Source organism: Odontesthes bonariensis, chromosome 11 (assembly GCF_027942865.1).
Source record: "Odontesthes bonariensis isolate fOdoBon6 chromosome 11, fOdoBon6.hap1, whole genome shotgun sequence".
Taxonomy (NCBI): domain Eukaryota; kingdom Metazoa; phylum Chordata; class Actinopteri; order Atheriniformes; family Atherinopsidae; genus Odontesthes; species Odontesthes bonariensis.
Genome location: NC_134516.1, coordinates 28,416,190 through 28,434,642, shown reverse-complemented (window position 1 = coordinate 28,434,642; position 18,453 = coordinate 28,416,190). Strand labels below are relative to the sequence as shown.

At 41.9% G+C, this 18,453-nt stretch overlaps 1 non-coding gene across 1 annotated transcript; it reads right to left on the bottom strand.

Moving 5' to 3' along the window:
* Window positions 1-8,074: 8,074 nt before the first annotated feature.
* On the bottom strand, window positions 8,075-8,148 carry trnat-ugu (transfer RNA threonine (anticodon UGU)). Its single transcript has one exon. It is a non-coding gene; the product is annotated as a tRNA-Thr (tRNA).
* Between the last annotated feature and the right edge of the window lie 10,305 nt (window positions 8,149-18,453).

Below are 18,453 nucleotides of genomic sequence, written 5' to 3'. Positions count from 1 at the left end.
CCAGAGTTTCAGAAGGAGATTTGAGCAGAAAACAGCTGCTCATAGACTTTTAGAAATGGTTTAAGCAGAAGAGAAGAGCTCGCCGGAGTTTGGGAGTTTTCCATAATCTCAGGAGAGAGCGGAAGGACGTGTGGATAACGATGCAGCGGACGACCGGAGGAGACCCTCCAGAACCCAGTGAGACCCCGGAGACGAGAAAGAAAGATCCGAACAAAGAAACAGATTGAAATACTCTGAAGATGCACGTGTTACGTGTTTGTGTTCGTCCCTCGCCATCCACGTCCTTCTACGTCGCACGTCCCAACCTCCGCTGTTTCACGCCATCATCACCTTTTCCTACCAAGAAAGCCAACTCCAAGCAACCTTTTATTAATCTTCTGTGGACTTAAGTTCACTTCATCAGAGAAAGCAGCAACGGACCAACTCTGACACAACGATGGATTTGATCATCCCACAGTAAAGCCCTCGACATCATCGTCCCCGTTTCCCGGTGAAAGAAGCAACTGAGAAGTCCGCTAAAGTCAGCCACCACAGCCAGGAAGGCCCAGAGAGCGGAAGAGAAATCCCCTCGGACCCGCGTGGCCGCTACCATTGGTCCGAACCGACTGAACAGAACTTCAGCACAGTAAGACCGACCCGTTTTCACCTTAAAGTGGGTTTGATGGATGTCTCGAGGCTTTCACAGAATGATAAATTAATCCGAAATGTCAGTACAGTATTTAGATTCAAATAGTCAGCCAACCCAAACTATTTGAATAAATCCAGTATTTTCCCATTCCCCATATTTTATTTTATATTCACTAAGTGTTTTATATAATCACCCATATTCAATGCATCTCCTGTTTGTTTAAAGGTTCATGTCTAAGATCATATCATTGTAATAAACAGCTCATATATCTATATATATGTTATAATCACAGATTGTGTCGTATGCTTTCTTTACGTAATGTCTGTCCAACCAAACGAGAACTTCACGAAAGTAGCGAGATATGAGACTGAATATTAATTGAATATTAATTTAACACCAGGATCGTAAGATTTCGAACAGTTTTCCGACCTGACTGTGACTTAAAATTAAGTCAAAACCTAGGTTGGTGGTGCCCCCTGAATTCGAGGTAAGGTTTATTTGAGACTGTAAGAACATCTCATAAATCCTTATATTTAATAGGTATATAAATACCCGGTAACGCTACATATTTTTGGTGCGCCGTGCGAGGCGTTTTACGGTAGACTGACTTACGTGAAGGAAAGCATAAACATGATATTGGCTGGTTCATTATCTGTGTGTGAGCAATGCAAGCAGTGGCTGTGTCTGTCTTTATAAACTTAGAATGACTAAAAGCACTTTATCAGAGTAATCGTGGACGCATGATAACTCTCCAAATCCGTGGGTGCGCAATATTAATTGCACACCGCAGAAGAGCCCAGCTGTCGCTGTCTCGTCCCAGAATAAAGATTGCATGCACAGCGTAAGAACGCTGAATTTAAAGGCCTGGCCGTAGTTGCGAGTTTCCAACACGGTTGATTTTATTTTTATGAGTATCACAAATTCAGCCGCGAGTCCCGGTGAATTTAGTCAACTCAGAGCCTCCTCAAACACAGGAGTTTTGATCCGCTGTAATCTTGCAGCCGGACATAAAAAAAAAGCATCAAGGTGCTATATTGAAACCCCATGAAGTGGGGGAGCGAGTTTAAACGTTGTTTAACGGAGCGTTGTGACGCCTAAAATAAAGTAATACAGATTACTTATAGAAAGTTAAAGCTGCTGAGCTTAACTGAATGAGTCAGAGCCGTCGCTCCTGATAAAATAAATGAATAAAATAAATAAATAAAATACACACGGTCACAAAACGTGATCGCATGAATGACTTAAACAGTCAATTGTTTTTGTATTATTAAATAAACGACCGGAACGCCGTGTCTGTTGAACCCAGTTGAAACAAAAACTGAGGGTGTGTTTATTTTTAAAATGCTTACAAGCCCTAACTAAAATAATATACGGCAGTAGTGGACAGACCAATTTTGCTGCAGAAAAATTGAGTTGGTGACTCTATTCGTTGTTATTATCAAAGTTGGTGACTTTTAGAAGCATTCTGAACTGAGGCCGCCGTGTCAAGCATTGTGAATGTTGCAAATCTGTGTTTAAAAAGTTTGTGAGCAAACTACAACATCGCTTGTGCACTGTCTGTGAGAGACGTTAACCCTTTCATTCCCCAGTTGAAATGAGGCAAATTCACTGAATCCTTGAAGGACTATTGGTGGGCGGTGCTAGAAATCGTCACCAGTGACGTCAACTCCTCACTCCCTTCTCTCAAACCCGCCCACTTGAAGCTTTGACATGTGAGCCGCTTCAGGATCACATTAAATAGGATCACAAAGAAAGCTGATCATTTTGCTTGGTACTAACGAATACCAGCTTTATTTGAATATTCTTTAATGCATTTGAATCAATTGTTTGACATAAACAATACCAACTTTGTTATTTGGAAACATTAATTGAAGCTAATTTATCTCAAATGTGTGTCTTTCACCAAATCAGATTACCTTAACAGGAACTGATTATAGGACACTAAGGCTTAAAGAAAACAACAGCCAAGAGCTTGTATGTTCCCTTTTGTGTTAGCATTAATGTTTTCCATCTTTTTACCATAACGGTTAATGATAAGCTTCTAAATTAAATGCATTTCTTCCAGTTTTGAGTAAAATAACACAGTCGTGTTTATTTTAACATCCTTCCTTATTTGTTTCTCAAGTAAACAAATTCAAAAGGAAGAAATTAATTTCAGGAGAACAATCCTTATTCCCAACTACCTTCACATTAACCCAACTATTTTCCCTTGTTCCAAACTCAAACTTATTTTCAGAAAGAACCCTTTCTGAGACAAGTGAAAAACAAGATGATGGACTTAACAAAACAGTTGATACTGGGTTATGCCTTAAAGAAAAGATGCATTAAAACCCCTGAAACAGAGCAAATCAGTTTAAAACCATCGGCTGAGACAAAAGCTAAAAAGCCCAAAGAAGAATCTCTGACCAAAATGTTAAGTAGTCTAGCTGTGGTGTTCGTTAAACATGCACACCAAGTGATGGAACAAGCCGCTGACAAACTTAAAACTCGGTCACAGAAAAAGCCACAGTTTCAGGAGGAAACCAAATTCCTCCAACACCAACTTAAAGCCACTGAGAGGGCATCCAGCCAAGCTAATGCCCAAGTAACAGAGTTAACAACACAGGTTGAAAACTCAAACCAACAAATTATTCAACTCAATGAAAACAACAAAAAGCTTGAACAGCTACTTCAAAACTGCCAACAAGAGTTGATTTCAACCCAAGTCCAACTGAAGAAGGTGGACCAAGCACAAAAACAGTCCCAGCAATCTCTACACGTGGTTCTGCAGAAAATGCAGGATTTAACAGTCAAAGTGCCAACTGATGACAAGCATCTTAATGTTGAAAAGGAACAAATGCAGCTGTTGACAGAACAGCTAAGCAAAGCTAAGGATGAGCAAACCGCCGCTCATCCACAGCAGGAACACCTATCAGATAAACCAGAAGGTGTTGAGATAGACCTACGTCAGTCTTTGGAGACTGGACATGAACAGGAAACACATGGCTTCCCCCAGGAAGACAGAGGGGACCCTTTTCCTGAAGTGAAAACAGCCTACAAGAGCTCAATTATTTCACCCCCGTCTTCAACGACAACAAATTCTTTCAGATCTGAAAAGATCGTTTATGATCCAGGTAAACCGGATCAATCATTTCCTACTCTAGGACCCCACGTTCCACAAGCTCCTTCTGACGAAGAGCTTGACAAAATTGCTCGCCATGTGCCCAGATTCGAGCCGACTCTCGGGACGCCACATGACACCCGAGCATATTTGGACGACATTGATTTCTTCATGCGAAGGTTTCCAAACGCATCAGTTAACAACAAATTCTACTTGATTAAGGTTACATCTAGCCGCGAAGTCAGTAGATTCATTGAACGTCAACCCGATTACATCCGGAACGACTATACACTCCTCTGCCAAGCACTCGAACGCGAGTTTTCAGATGAGCTGACCCCATCTGGCTTAACCGCTGCCATGATGGTTAAACAGGGACGGAATGAGCTGCCTCAGCAGTATTATTACCGCCTCCTCAAAGCTTATTTTGGTTTCAGCAACAAGGTAGGAATGGAAGAAGACATGAGTTTCAAAACTCTTTTCCTTCAAAACCTCCATCCAACTACCAGCTATCACTTAGGAGTTATAGCTAACCCTCACACTGCTACCATTCAGCAGCTACGTGAATGGGCCAGTCTAGGTTTCCAAAAACATAGACAAGCTAAACAGCCAGAACCCATCACCACACAGACCCAGAACCCTGGTTCTTGGTCCCCAGAGTTAGAAGTGGGACAAAGTGGCAGACCTCCAGCAGAGGTCCCCCTCTGGCCACATTCTCAACGGCCTAAGAAAGGCTCCAAACACAACTATTCCAAATCCTCATGGCCCAGCCATGACCCAACTCACCGCCACAGTGAAAACCACAGTGTTCATTCAAACCCGCAAAAAGACATGTCTTTTCAAAATCGACATGACCAGCAATCTGCTCAAAACCGCAACTGCAATTATAGACTTCGGTCTCGCTATAAACCATCACACACTGCATGGTCACAACCATCACCAGATCAGAAAACAACTGAGATGAGCAGAGTCATCGACAAGGACCACATCAAATCTCAGCAATGGTCTAGTGAAATAAGTGCCATCAGTCAAGATGATATTGATAGCCTGAAAAGTGTGCTACTAAAAGAAAAGAAAAGGTTCAGAACCCAACCGTGCTAACAGAGACTTGGAAATGCTAGCCTGTTCCTGGAGGTAGGACCATACACTCCAACAAACATTCTAGTAACCCCGAATACCAAACCTTTAACCATAGCTAACTCTTAAAGGAAGCAAAGAAGCTTACCCTCAAAATATCACTTACCCAATCACGATAAAACTACTCCGTAGTATCATGATGCCTCAAGATTGAATCCAGGACACCTCAGTGTTCAAAACTTCAATTTTCAAGTCTATCATCATCTGGTGACACATTCAACTTACCTTATTTCACCCATGTGACATCTACAAATGGGGGAAACTGGTCTACAACTGAATTAAAAGCAAATTAGCAGTGAAACACTGACAACAGGTTTCACCATGGATCCTTTTAGTTAGAATATCACTCGTTACTGCTGTACAGTGAAGCCCTGTCCAGGACCGCCGCCGCGACAAATATGTTACACATTACTGTTCGTATAAAGTCCTGCGAATATTGCTCACACTCAGGTAGTAAACGTGCTCATTTCCTAACTATTAAGAAATACCACATCCAAGATCATGACTCTAACAATGAGTAAAATTCTCCCCTAACATTGATCTTTTTCCAAAAGAAATCTGCATGCTTTACTAGGATTTTCCATTTGAAATTATATAGGCTTGGAAACCTTTACTTATGAACATTATCTTTAGCCATTAGACATTTACTACGTAGGTTAAGTAAGCTTAACAAAATTACGTTTATAGCCATTGTACGTTTATAGCCATTGTTGTGTCAGAATTGTATTAGGCTGTCTCGAGACACCCACCATAACCCTCTTGAGAGTCCTAGCAACCACCAGACTCGGACACACTGGACTTCTTCACCTGCGATTCGGATCAGCCACGAGTTCAGATCCGATTCGAATGGGGGAATGTAACAGTCACAGTGCCGTGTGGATTAAGAGTTTTTCAAACTTTGACAAAACCAACATTCCTGTGGGGGATGTTTACGTATGTGGATATAAACCAGATCTTCATTTTCTCTCCACAAAGGAAAAAGAGACAGAAACTGCCTAATTTACAACACCCTTAAGAGCTTTTGGGGAGTCGAACTCACTCTTGGAAAAGTGGGAGACTTACTATCTTATCTAGACCATAACTCGAAAGTTGACACTTTAACACCCCTTTTCACCAGGAATCCGACCAGATGGCTACTCATGAACTAAGAAGACTCACTGTTAGTCAAATCTTAAACTATATTAAATGTGTTTGATAACCGTGTACAATTTCTTTCAGGTTTCCAGTTTGATCACAAGACGCATATAGAGACAATTTGTACGATTCTGGCTTAAATATTGACAAAGAACTGATTTTGGTGGAAAATGCCCAACCTGCCTGATGGAACCACATTGCCCCCTTGTGGTCTGCAGTGTTGATTAGTTGAACATATAAAGGACTCAGTAAAATGGACAATTATGCAGCTAGTAACTTCTAACGATGTCCCTTCGGTATCTATTTGGTATTTGTTTAGTGTCCCCATTGTTAACACAGAAATTAGCATTGTGTAATTCACAATTCATATGTCACAATTTCATAGATATTCACCTGAATTTTGAAAGTCATAATTGTCTTTATCATGTGTGTTATTTTGATGTCTTTGTATTACAAGTCTATGTTATATCTTTAATCTGCATATCTTAACAAGATGTGGTGTTTTCAGAATCACCGAGACAAATGTTCTATGAGATGGGAGTAATGGAGAAACACACAGTTCTTTGTCTAAATCCAGAAATCCCCCTAGCACAGATCACCTTACAGAGACATGCACACAGTTCAAGCATGTCATTGGCTGAAAAGGTAGTGTAAGCCCCGCCTCCGAGAGTCAAAACCCGGAACCGCGGAAAACACAGTCTCTCTTGCTTTTCTTGCCCTCTGGCGCTCGTGTTCTCTGGCTCGCTTCAGGCGCCTGCGCTTGCCCTCTGGTGCCCTGGATCTTGTTCCAGAAGGGTTCCAACCCAGAGTTTCAGAAGGAAATTTGAGCAGAAAACAGCTGCTCATAGACTTTTAGAAATGGTTTAAGCAGAAGAGAAGAGCTCGCCGGAGTTTGGGAGTTTTCCATAATCTCAGGAGAGAGCGGAAGGACGTGTGGATAACGATGCAGCGGACGACCGGAGGAGACCCTCCAGAACCCAGTGAGACCCCGGAGACGAGAAAGAAAGATCCGAACAAAGAAACAGATTGAAATACTCTGAAGATGCACGTGTTACGTGTTTGTGTTCGTCCCTCGCCATCCACGTCCTAACCTCCGCTGTTTCACGCCATCATCACCTTTTCTTACCAAGAAAGCCAACTCCAAGCAACCTTTTATTAATCTTCTGTGAACTTAACTCTGAACCAACTCTGACACAACGATGGATTTGATCATCCCACAGTAAAGCCCTCGACACCATCGTCCCCGTTTCCCTGTGAAGAGAAGCAACTGAGAAGCTAAAAAGGTCAGCCACCACAGCCAGGAAGGCCCAGAGAGCGGAAGAGAAATCCCCTCGGACCCCGCGTGGCCGCTACCATTGGTCCGAACCGACTGAACAGAACTTCAGCACAGTAAGACCGACCCGTTTTCACCTTAAAGTGGGTTTGATGGATGTCTCGAGGCTTTCACAGAATGATAAATTAATCCGAAATGTCAGTACAGTATTTAGATTCAAATAGTCAGCCAACCCAAACTATTTGAATAAATCCAGTATTTTCCCATTCCCCATATTTTATTTTATATTCACTAAGTGTTTTATATAATCACCCATATTCAATGCATCTCCTGTTTGTTTAAAGGTTCATGTCTAAGATCATATCATTGTAATAAACAGCTCATATATCTATATATATGTTATAATCACAGATTGTGTCGTATGCTTTCTTTACGTAATGTCTGTCCAACCAAACGAGAACTTCACGAAAGTAGCGAGATATGAGACTGAATATTAATTGAATATTAATTTAACACCAGGATCGTAAGATTTTGAACAGTTTTCCGACCTGACTGTGACTTAAAACTAAGTCAAAACCTAGGTTGGTGGTGCCCCCTAAATTCGAGGTAAGGTTTATTTGAGACTGTAAGAACATCTCATAATTCCTTATATTTAATAGGTATATAAATACCCGGTAACGCTACATAACCATTATGCTCATTGAAAGGTCCATCATTTGATGAAGAGCAACAATGCAAAGCATTCAGTAGAACCCTGATAACAACATATTCTCATGCTAAGTCATAGCTAGCTTTGATGGACCACAGGCACTGCTGGGATTTGAACCCAGGATCTCCTGTTTACAAGACAGGCACTTTGACCAACTAAGCCACAGCGCCACATGGTTCATAAAACTGATGAAAGAATAAAGAGCAGGAACTGGATCCACCTCAGGAAATGGTTTATATGATTTATTTCCAATATTCATGTAATCTCTGCATCCTCACTGGCATAGAGGTTTGCACAAGGTGCAAGAATTTTACTAACCCGAAGGAGTGTACTTTTGAAGTAAGGTGTATATAGCACAGTCATAATTTTGGTAATCTCATGCAGGCACGTCACCAGACACTTTTTACCGGGGCACGTGCCTCTGTAAACATTCGTTGTGCCCCTGTAATAATTCCCAAATACATCCTTCAGACTACGCTACGACTGATATGTGCCAAGGAAGAATAACATAGGCACGATTTTCCCTATTTCAACCACGTAACCTACTTTAGCCAATGCTGCATAGGCCTACCAAAGAGTGAAGTGAGGAGGTTGTATTCGCAGGCATTGGGTGACAGAGTTCTCGCATGAAATCCGTCCGACCAAGTCCCGAGATCCGGAAACATTTCATATTTATGTTCACCTTTATCTCACAGAGGTTGTACCTACATTTGACGATGCATCATTGAATACTTACTCATGATGTGAGCAGGCCATCCACCGTCTTTGTCATGTTCTTTGGATGTGATAAGCGATGTGTGTGTGTGAGTGTTGTTTCAGGCGTGCATCTACTGTATCAGACCTATCTGTCCTAAGAGACGCTTTATCTGACCCAGTTATTTTATCCCCCTACGTCATCTTAAAGTGTTGGACATACATTTGCGTTGTATGAGCAGAGTGTAACGTACAAACTAGGAAGATAGATTATCTAGAGAACTACAGAATATGAATACATAAAGTCTAAGAATAAAGCCAATTTATAACAGTCGCCTGTTCAGCGAATGGACTGTGTGTGACGCATAGCGCGCAATTTGGAAGTTAAAATAATATAACTTATCAGACCATATAAGGAACTCTTAATTTAAGATTCTGACTTTTCGTTTAGCAATATTCCCTCAATATTTATTGACTGTGCCACAGTGAGATTAAAACATGTTCAGTTCCTGGACGGAAATATTGTTCATTATTTTGTATCTGTTGATCTGTTGAAAGTTGTAACACTGTGCATATTGTGTTTTTTAGTAATATTGCCTCTGGTAAAAGGCTGACTTGATTATGTTTGATGAGCTACAGAAGGAGGAATTGAAAAGCTAAATGGCTGAACTCAGGTGTTTTTATTTGCTTAGATAGCCTGTAGCTCTGTTACTATGGTCACCCCACAGAAGTGCAGGAGAGGATATTCTGCTTTGACTCGTTTTGCTTGTTGTTTTTTAGCGTTTGTCTAAATGACTTTTTAAGTACGTGTTGTTTTTCAGGCGCTTTGTCTTTCAGGCTTTTAGAAACTACAGTGATGTCATGTCCTCTGATGTCATGTTTCCACTGTGATGTCATGCAAAACTGTGAAGTCATAATCAGTGATGACATCACTTCTTGTGATGTCAGAAGCAGTGGTGCTCTGTTCTCAGTCAGCAGTCATCACGTGTGCTGTTTTGCTTTCTTTTTCAGCTTTCTGATCTGAACTGTAAATAATATGCAACACATGTTCATAGAGCCCAGGCAATGGTGGCAAACATGGGTTGTATGAATGCTGTATGAGATGTAAATGAAAACAGAAGCAGGTATCCTTTATATATATGTGATTAAAAATGGGACAGCAGTAACTGAACCTGAATGCCTCACTGTCCAGGTCAGTAATAATGTATTTATTGTATGTTGTTCAGCTGCTTTCATGCATCACTGTCCAGGTCAGTAATAATGTATTTATTGTATGTTACGGTGCTCACAGCTGCTTTCTTCACGCCTCACCTGGAAGTGTCTTTGAAGCTGTTTTGTATGTTGTCTGCACTGACTGTGAAGCAAAAGTAACACAACAGTCACATCTGCAGCTTGTTCTCAGTGTTTACAGCACAATCATTCAGCTGCTTTCATGCATCAACATAATACAGTAATAACAGTGTAGTCATGCTGGTTTCTGTTAAGAGCTGCTTACAAGCAGAATGGGATTATTTCTATGTGTCAGCATACAGTGTATAACATGGATTCCAGTAAGAATCTGACTTTGAAAGACAGAATCAACGTGTAAATGATAAAGTGTCTTCCTGTGGATGGTCTCAGATATGTACAGTATGAACACTGTGATCCTTTCCCACATGTCCCAGTATGTCTGATTGTGTTCCAAGTGAGGGTCAGACTGGAGAAAGTGTCATGAAGCTGCCACCCTTAAAAACCCTTAAACAGGCAACGTGCACCAGGAGATACACACTCTTTAACATCCTGTAAGGGGCGTGCTGGAAGGTTTTTGCTAATCAAGTTGGCATTTATCAAAAGTCTTGTCTGGTATTAGCATCTAGATCACATGATTTGGTTCAGGCTATCTTTCATCGTTTCGTCAGCCTGATCAGAAAACAAAATTGCCGCCAGTGGTGGAGAACCTGCTTCCTTGGGGTTAAGTAATCATATATTAGTCATACTTATTTTCAATCAAACAACAATTTAAATTCCTAATAATAATTAGGACATTTGTCTAAACATTCTGATGAAGAAAAAATGTTTCAACTGTGTTTGTGGTGTTACTTAGCAGCTTTTGAAATGTATGTATCCCCTGAGATACGTTGCCAGATTAGGGGTAGAAATTTGGTCAATGTGCTCCTTTTAAGGGGAAACAAAGAGAAGCACAGGAATGACAGTGATAGAGGAGATCCCTGCAAGTTCTTCTGACTCTGAGTTAAGTGATGTCAGGAGTTGACCTTGCTGACATGATGGTGGCCTCGTACCGCACCCCTGCAAAGTCCCACCGGTGGTACCTGTGCCTCTATTGCAAATGGCTGATATAGCCCTCAACAATGGATGGCTGCTGTATTGCAGAGATGCCAAAAGCATTGGTGTGCAAAAGCACCAAAAGCTGAAGGAATTCAGGCCGGAGGTTGCAGATGCCCTTATCCACAGTGGAAAGAAGAAGGGAAGGCCTTCTAAGGGAGGGGAGGAGAATGTGCACAGCCCCACCAGATGCAGGCCAACAACCCCAAGAGCCATGGTTGATGTCCGCCATGATCAAGTGGATCACTTCCCAGCTTTCACAGACAGGGGAAGGTGCAGGCTTTGCCCAGAAGGACAGACAACAATCTACTGCACAAAGTGTGGTGTTCGTGTGTGCATCGTCACTGGGAAACACCCACGCAACTGCTTCCAAGCGCTCCATAAAAAATTAAATATAGGCAGGAAATGAGGGGCATTGTTCATAGAGTTGCCACCATTATGGAAAACCTGGACCCATAAAACGTTCTCCAGTGTTCAGTTGTGTATGCATCATTTGAGAAAATGATTTTGTTTTTATGTAATCTTCAGTGCACAAAAAGTCCAATATATTAATCTTGAGATGTTCCGTTTCCGAGATTACTAAACTGGATTAGTAATCTCATAACAAATAATAAAATCAACTTTAAATGTGCTCTGTGTAATGTAAATGACCAAGAAATATAACAATGTATCATTTATCTTCATTTTGGCTCCATTTATACCTTAATAGGGAAAAGTAACCTGGGAAATACAACTCATAAAATCCCAAATATTGAATATATATATATTTTGAATGTGAAAATATTTTTCTTAGGGGCTTAAGAGATGAGTGATAACATTAAATAATCCTGCCTGTTTAGAATCAATAAAAGCTGTGAATACCAAAGCATCTCAGTGCCATTCCAGTGTCATCTCTCTAAGTAATGATGGAAGAAGCAGAAGCTTCAGCTGCTCCTCCTGAGCTCTACTTTCCATATTGTCCACACTGACTGTGAATCAGAAGCAGCACAACAGCCACATCTGCAGCTTGTTGCTGAAAAGCTGCTCTGACAACATTCACAGCCCAATAAGCAGCACAGTGACAGCAATGTAGTTGTGTTTGGGAGTCAGAGGAAATCTCAGGTTCCCACCATGTGAGTGAAGGACAGACTGCAGCACTGATAAAAATGAATTCCCAGCATCAGTGTGTCAGTGGAACTGAAGGTGAACTGTCTGAGAGCTGAACACTGACAGCACTTTGTTCTCTTCTGGCTCGATGATGACGGATAGAAATAAAGCCTTCATGAGATCTGCCACCTTCTTTTCTTGTGTCTTTGTTGCCTCCTCCTGTGCTGTTAGTTTGGAGGCCAGATTAATATCGGCGGCAGTCTTTTCTTTCAGTTGCTCTTTCCAGCTCTCTGCCTCTTTCAGAACTGACTGATATTCACTTTCTGCTGCTGCTGCTTTCAGAGTTTCACACAATCCTGCAGGGACTCGGTTGCACTGCTTGAGCTCCTGCTCACACTTTTGACGGAGATGACGCTCACACGTCAAACAGTTTTCCACCTTCTTTAGTTTTTCCTCAGTCATGGAGCAGCCGCTCTCTGCTGCCACTCTTCTGTCTTTTTCTCCTGTCAGAAAGAAATGTTTCTTCAGCAGCTTTGTCCTCAGAATATCCATCCCATGCTATAAATAGCTGATCTTGTCATTCTTCTGTCGGTAAGAGTTCTGTCATTTCTCTGATCCATAATCTCGGTCGGCAGCAGAGGCGTTAGAGGGAATCCCCTCGGTTTGTGAAACTGGAAACTTCCACTTGACTGGAGGAACTACGGAGGCCTGGAGATGATCCTGCAGGAGCTGGACATCCTCTGAGTGAGGAGTCCCAGCTGCAGCAGAGACCTGGGATTGTTCTTTTTCCAACAGTTGCTGGGTTCCTCATAACTTTCCTTACTGCCAAAAGTAATGGGACACGTGTAGAAACCCTCGGGCAAATCGTCGTCTGCCATGTCACACCACTGAAGTGGAGGAGATGATTTCTTGGTTTGACTCATTTTGCTTGTTGTTTATGAGTACTTAAAATCACATTTTTTTAAGATAGTAAGTAAGCATTGTTTCTAAGTGCTTGTTAAAATGACTATTTAAGACAGTAATTAAGTTTTTTTTAGGCGATGTGAAAACCGTTTGCTGTGACTTTCAAATATGCTTCAAAAACTGGACGTGTTTCTTCAGATAAACTCCTGACCAACTGTGAAAAAGCAGTGAAAATGTCTGGCCTGTATAAACTTTGTGATGTCATACAAGATCAGAGATGACATGGATTGTGATGTCACTACAGTGATGACATCACAACTTTGTGAAGGCTTCTGTTCTGTCTCTTCTGGTCTGTGGTTCCAACCACAGATTCTGGATGGAAGTGAAGTCCGGATTCCAGAATGTTGATTTGTGTTCTCTGTTAATCTCTGGACGACTTCAGCTGATTACTTCCTGTCACTGTCACGTTGGAAGCTCCACTTCTGCCAGTTTTTCAGCAGCCAGTATCATGTTTTCCACCAGCAGTGTTTCCCAAGACAGAATAATGTCAGTTTGTTTAAAATGTTGCCAAAATAAACTATTACAATTACAACAAATGTCATCTCAGGGCACTTCAATAATAAAGTCCAATTCAGGCCAATTGGAGTTCAGTTCATTGTAATTATAATCAGAATGAATCCAATTCATTCATACAGAGCAATTCAAAAACTATTTCCTCGCTAAGGAAACCAACAGATGGCACCGAACTTGCACTATTTTAATTAGATAGAACTTTTTAATAGTTCTAAGATCATATCTTTCTGGCTTTATTTGCATTTTACAAAGAGTCCCGAGTAATTATGAAAGTGGGGTTTTAATTTGAAGAAAAAGCCTCAAAATAAAGTGATTTTTAGGAGTATGCAGGGATTCATTTCCATCTAATGAACAGCTCAGTTATATTAAACAGTGGGCCGTGTGAGCAGCAATCAGGGGAGTAAGGAGTTCACAGATCATAGACAGTGGTAACCGTCCAACTATTCAAAGCTTTTAAAATGAGTAATAAAAGCTGACAGGTAACCAGGGAAGGAAGTCCTTTAATCCTGGAAATATTCTCCAGGTGATAGTCGGCTGACTTCCTAACTGACCTGATCTGGCTGCTGAAGTTCAGCTCTGAGTCCATAATAACACCCAGATTCCTGCTTGGTTTGTGTTTTTTAACATCACAGCCTGAAGCTGGGCTCAGATTTTTAACAGCTGACAATGACCTCTGTTTTCTCTTTGTTTAGCTGCAGGAAGTTCTGGATCATCCGGTTGGTTATTTGTTGGAGGCTCTTTGCTGGGCCAGTTATTCCTCTGTGCCAGCAGCTGAGCACCAGTTCTGCCAAAACTAACAGGAAACATCATCCTGCACCGCTGGATTATCAACAAGTAACACTGACCAAGTCAGGAGATTAAAAAGGATGCAGAGGACAGTCAACCATCTCCTAAACACGGGACTTGTGTTTGACACCAGTCTTTGAACTGCTGTGAGACCGTTGTTTCCTTCATTCGTTTTTCACCTTTTTTTCCAAAACTACTTGGTCGAAAGGTGTAAAACATTAAAAGTACTGGGTTAAAGTTAGAAAAGCATCATGTTTAGGAAATAAAATACACTTTTGGGGGAAAAACTTGGCCAATAAGACCAGGAGCTCCTGACCTGTCTCATACATTTCAGTAAGACCTCGGGAAATTGTACCAAAAAGGGCAAAACATGTCTCCTTTAAAGGACCAATAAGAGCTACATCTCAGACTCTACAGGCCTCAGTTAACTTGTTAAATGTGTCAGTGGGTCGGTGTGAAAACTCAACATCTAGGATGTTATTTCCAGCTTCTACGTTTAACTGAAATAGAAAATCTGAGAATTACGACAATTTGGGTAGAGCTATTTTACGACAGTAAAATATTTGGCAGTGACTAAGTGCCTTTAGCACAGACAGGAGGGTGGAGGCGAGAGGAGACAATGAGGCTGATACCAGAGCAACCAGATGAGCCTCCAGCGTCCACCTGTCCTGATAGTCCCTCACAAGCAGCTGTCTGTTGTTAGCACGTTAAGCTTTGATTGGTCTGGGCTGGTCTGTGGCATTATTTATAACCCTTCACCCTTGCTGTTTCCTCTCATAGCTTGTTTTCACCATGACAGCTGCTGGGTTCTTCCTGAGGTATAAGCACAAGCTGCCTTTTACAGTTTTTGTTTGATTGATTGGAAACATTAGTTAATATTGCATTCTTACTCTTTGTTGTACATAATTTCAGGGTTTCCCTCTTTGCCTTGTTGACTGCTGCTACATGGGGTTTTCCCACTAAAGGTGTGCTATCATCTGTTGTGGTAAAACATTACATGCTTGCTTGAATTAGCTTCTGCTAAACTTGTTCTCATGCACCCAGGTTCAAAATCAGCAGGCCAGAGCAGCAGCGGCACAAGAGCTGCAGGTAATTTTGGCTCTTACCAGGGAGCAGCCGCTGGCCGCCCGGTGACCGTGCCCTACACTGCTTCCAGTGACGTTTATATGGCGACACCTGTGCAAGCCTCTGGTGTAAGTCAACCTGTTCTTCAGGCAGACCCAAGATTCAGTGGCTATGGCTCACTTGTGCCAACTCAGCTGGTTGTCCAAGCTCCCGGTTTTGTCCAAGCTCCTGGCTTTGTCCAAGGTGCTCTTCAGGCAGACCCAAGATTCAGCAGCTCTGGCTCCGTTGTGCCCGTGCAAATGGCTGTGCAAGCTTCCGGTGTCCCACAGGCTGTTCAGACGGGTCCAGCATTGAGCAGCTTGAGCTCTGGCCTGCCTGCAACAGGATACTCTACTGTCACTTATGTACCTGTTGACGTAGGATCTGACGCTGGCACTCTTCAACCTGGAGCTGCCCAATCTGGACCACAAGGTAAATCTTCTGCTTGGAGTGTAGATGGCCCAAAATATGTTTGGAAGCCTAAAGGTGTCTGTGCGTTTTCATGAAGCCACTAGCAAATCTTGCTTGGTTAAGAATATGTTAAGACTCTGTGATTTCAGAACTTCTGCTGTGAAAAGGACTAATTGTGAAATGTCTCCACACAGAAACCCAGTGGGCTATTGCTCCCTCAGTCTTTGAGGATGCGTCAGCCCAAGCCCTCAGCCTCACTGACGTTCTCCCTGCAGCCCCTCTGTCACCACCTGGCCCTGTCCTCCAGTCAGGGGAGACCTCCAGTGTCACCAAGGAAGCTGAACTCGGGAATTACCAGCAGCAGACGGAAGAATTCGGCTACCCGGATGACCGCCAAGGGTCTGGACCGGGATCTGCAACCGTACTGGTGCCACGCTTTGGTGTGGGTGGATCTCCTAACTTTGACTACAGGCTTTTGTATGGCTTGTACCCCTCTGGAACCTACAGCACCTTCAGCCAGCAGCATGAGAAGGGCAAAGACTACTTTCAGGATGTCCACTACTTGAAGGAGCATATTACTGACAGCCATGGTTCTGGGCAGCAGAAAAAGTTCTTCCCAAGTGCCCGCTAGAGCTGAACATGATGTGCAGAGGGTATGTTGAGAGCGGTACCTGCAAATGTCTTTATCTCAATGCTGGAACTAATCTGGTTCGGTTTCAGATTGGAAAGCTGAATCCCAACAGCACAAGATTCTTTTTAGTCTTTGAATAAAATCTTGTCAAATGATCTTGCTTCAGAATGATTGACTAAGGGAAACAATGGCCTGTGTACACCATCTGGGTTCAAGGCAAATGGCAGGCATTGCCTGTCATATTTGACTCGGACATTCTGCTTTCGGTTTCAAACATGGCTTCTCAAAGCTCTGCATCATGAGAGGAATTGCTATGGAAGTGTTAAATAGTTGCGCAATTGACTATCGCGATCAGCTACAGCATCCTTTACAGCCATTTCTCTACACCTGTACATGGCAGCCAGACACAATCCCTTCTATAGGTTGCTGAGTGCACGGTAGCCAACCTGAAGGCTTGCCAAACAAACATTGTGCTTGAAATACTTGGCTGGATACTCCTTAAATATTCTTCTACAGTTAAGCCACAGCCAGTGCCGTCTTTGGCAGTCTTGTCAAATGATGACCTTGCCTAGGGTTTTTTTTTTTTTTTTTTGCTTAAGTTAACAGACTTAACTACTTGTACAGGTGGTTTATTCAAGTTGAAACATTTAACAATTTTTGTTTCATGTTATGCAAAGTCTATTTTCTTGAATATTTTCAAGATGTAACCATGTTGCTGGTGGTCAACTGATACGCTAACTGTAGCTCGTATACAACTGTCAAGGCTTCTAAATTTTTCCATCAACTGACCAAAATCTGAAATATTTCCAGGCGGGCCTTTATATATTATTGGGGGTTAAAATCACTTTCTTTGTGTCTGCAGTCAAGTTGGGCCCTGAACTTTCTGCCATCAAGTGAATCAACTTTCAGCAGTGAAGCTTTACCAGACGGTGTGACTCCTGTGACCTGACCCTGTCATGCAGTGTGCCGACTCAAGGCAGATGGCGGGTGCGCAGATGTTTTTCAACATTCGAATATTAATTTTCACCTTTGTCTTTTTTTAAAAAAAAAAAAAACCTATTCAAATGTAGAATATTCTATGACAACCCTACCCTGTACCACTCTACTATTGTGCTTTAATATGCAACTTGTTGCCTTTCCACTCTGTAATGGCAGGTTGTGCCAGAACATGCCTATTGATGTTGCATCCTCTGAATGCAATAAAGAATTACAGTAGTCAAATCCTGCAGTAACAAATGCATGGAGCAGTTTTACTGCATCACTAAGACAGGATGTTCCTGATTTTAACAATATTACAAAGGTGAAAGAAGGCAGTCCTAGAAACCTGTTTTATGTGCATTGAATGATAAATTCTGGTAAATAACTCCAAGGTTCCTCACTGGAACTCTTACCATCCATTTACTTTACTCAATGTATCCAGTTTAGGGTAGTGGAAGCCTTTAGCCCAGTGATACTATTTTTTTTTCCACAAGAGCCACATTGGCAGAGCAAAATCAAGGGAAGAGCCACTTTTATGACAACATACTAAGTCCCCTTTTGCATATATGCATTTCTACATATAAAACATCCCACAAAAAAAGAAACACAGCTAATATATTTTCAATTAAGACCGGATTTACCTGAATACTGGAATCCTTAATACTCAATACTGGAAGCTGGCATGCATGTCCTTGACTTTCTTCATGTTGTATTTGTAGTTTGTTGCAATCATAGTGAGACATTCAAGATGAGCATGGTTTAGTCCTTTTTTAATTAAAAACCGACCCATTGTGCCTGCATCTCGCTAATGGAGCTAGCGTGCACTGCGGTCAAGTGTGACGGTGGTTTAAGCGGGCTGCGTTGCCAGGTTTAACAGAGCCCCCTTTAGGAAACACCATTAAGCCTTAATAAAAATACTTCATACTGTGCAGTATTCGCTGTATGTTATTTGAAAAAATTTGTCATTGTTACCATATTGTTATAAGCT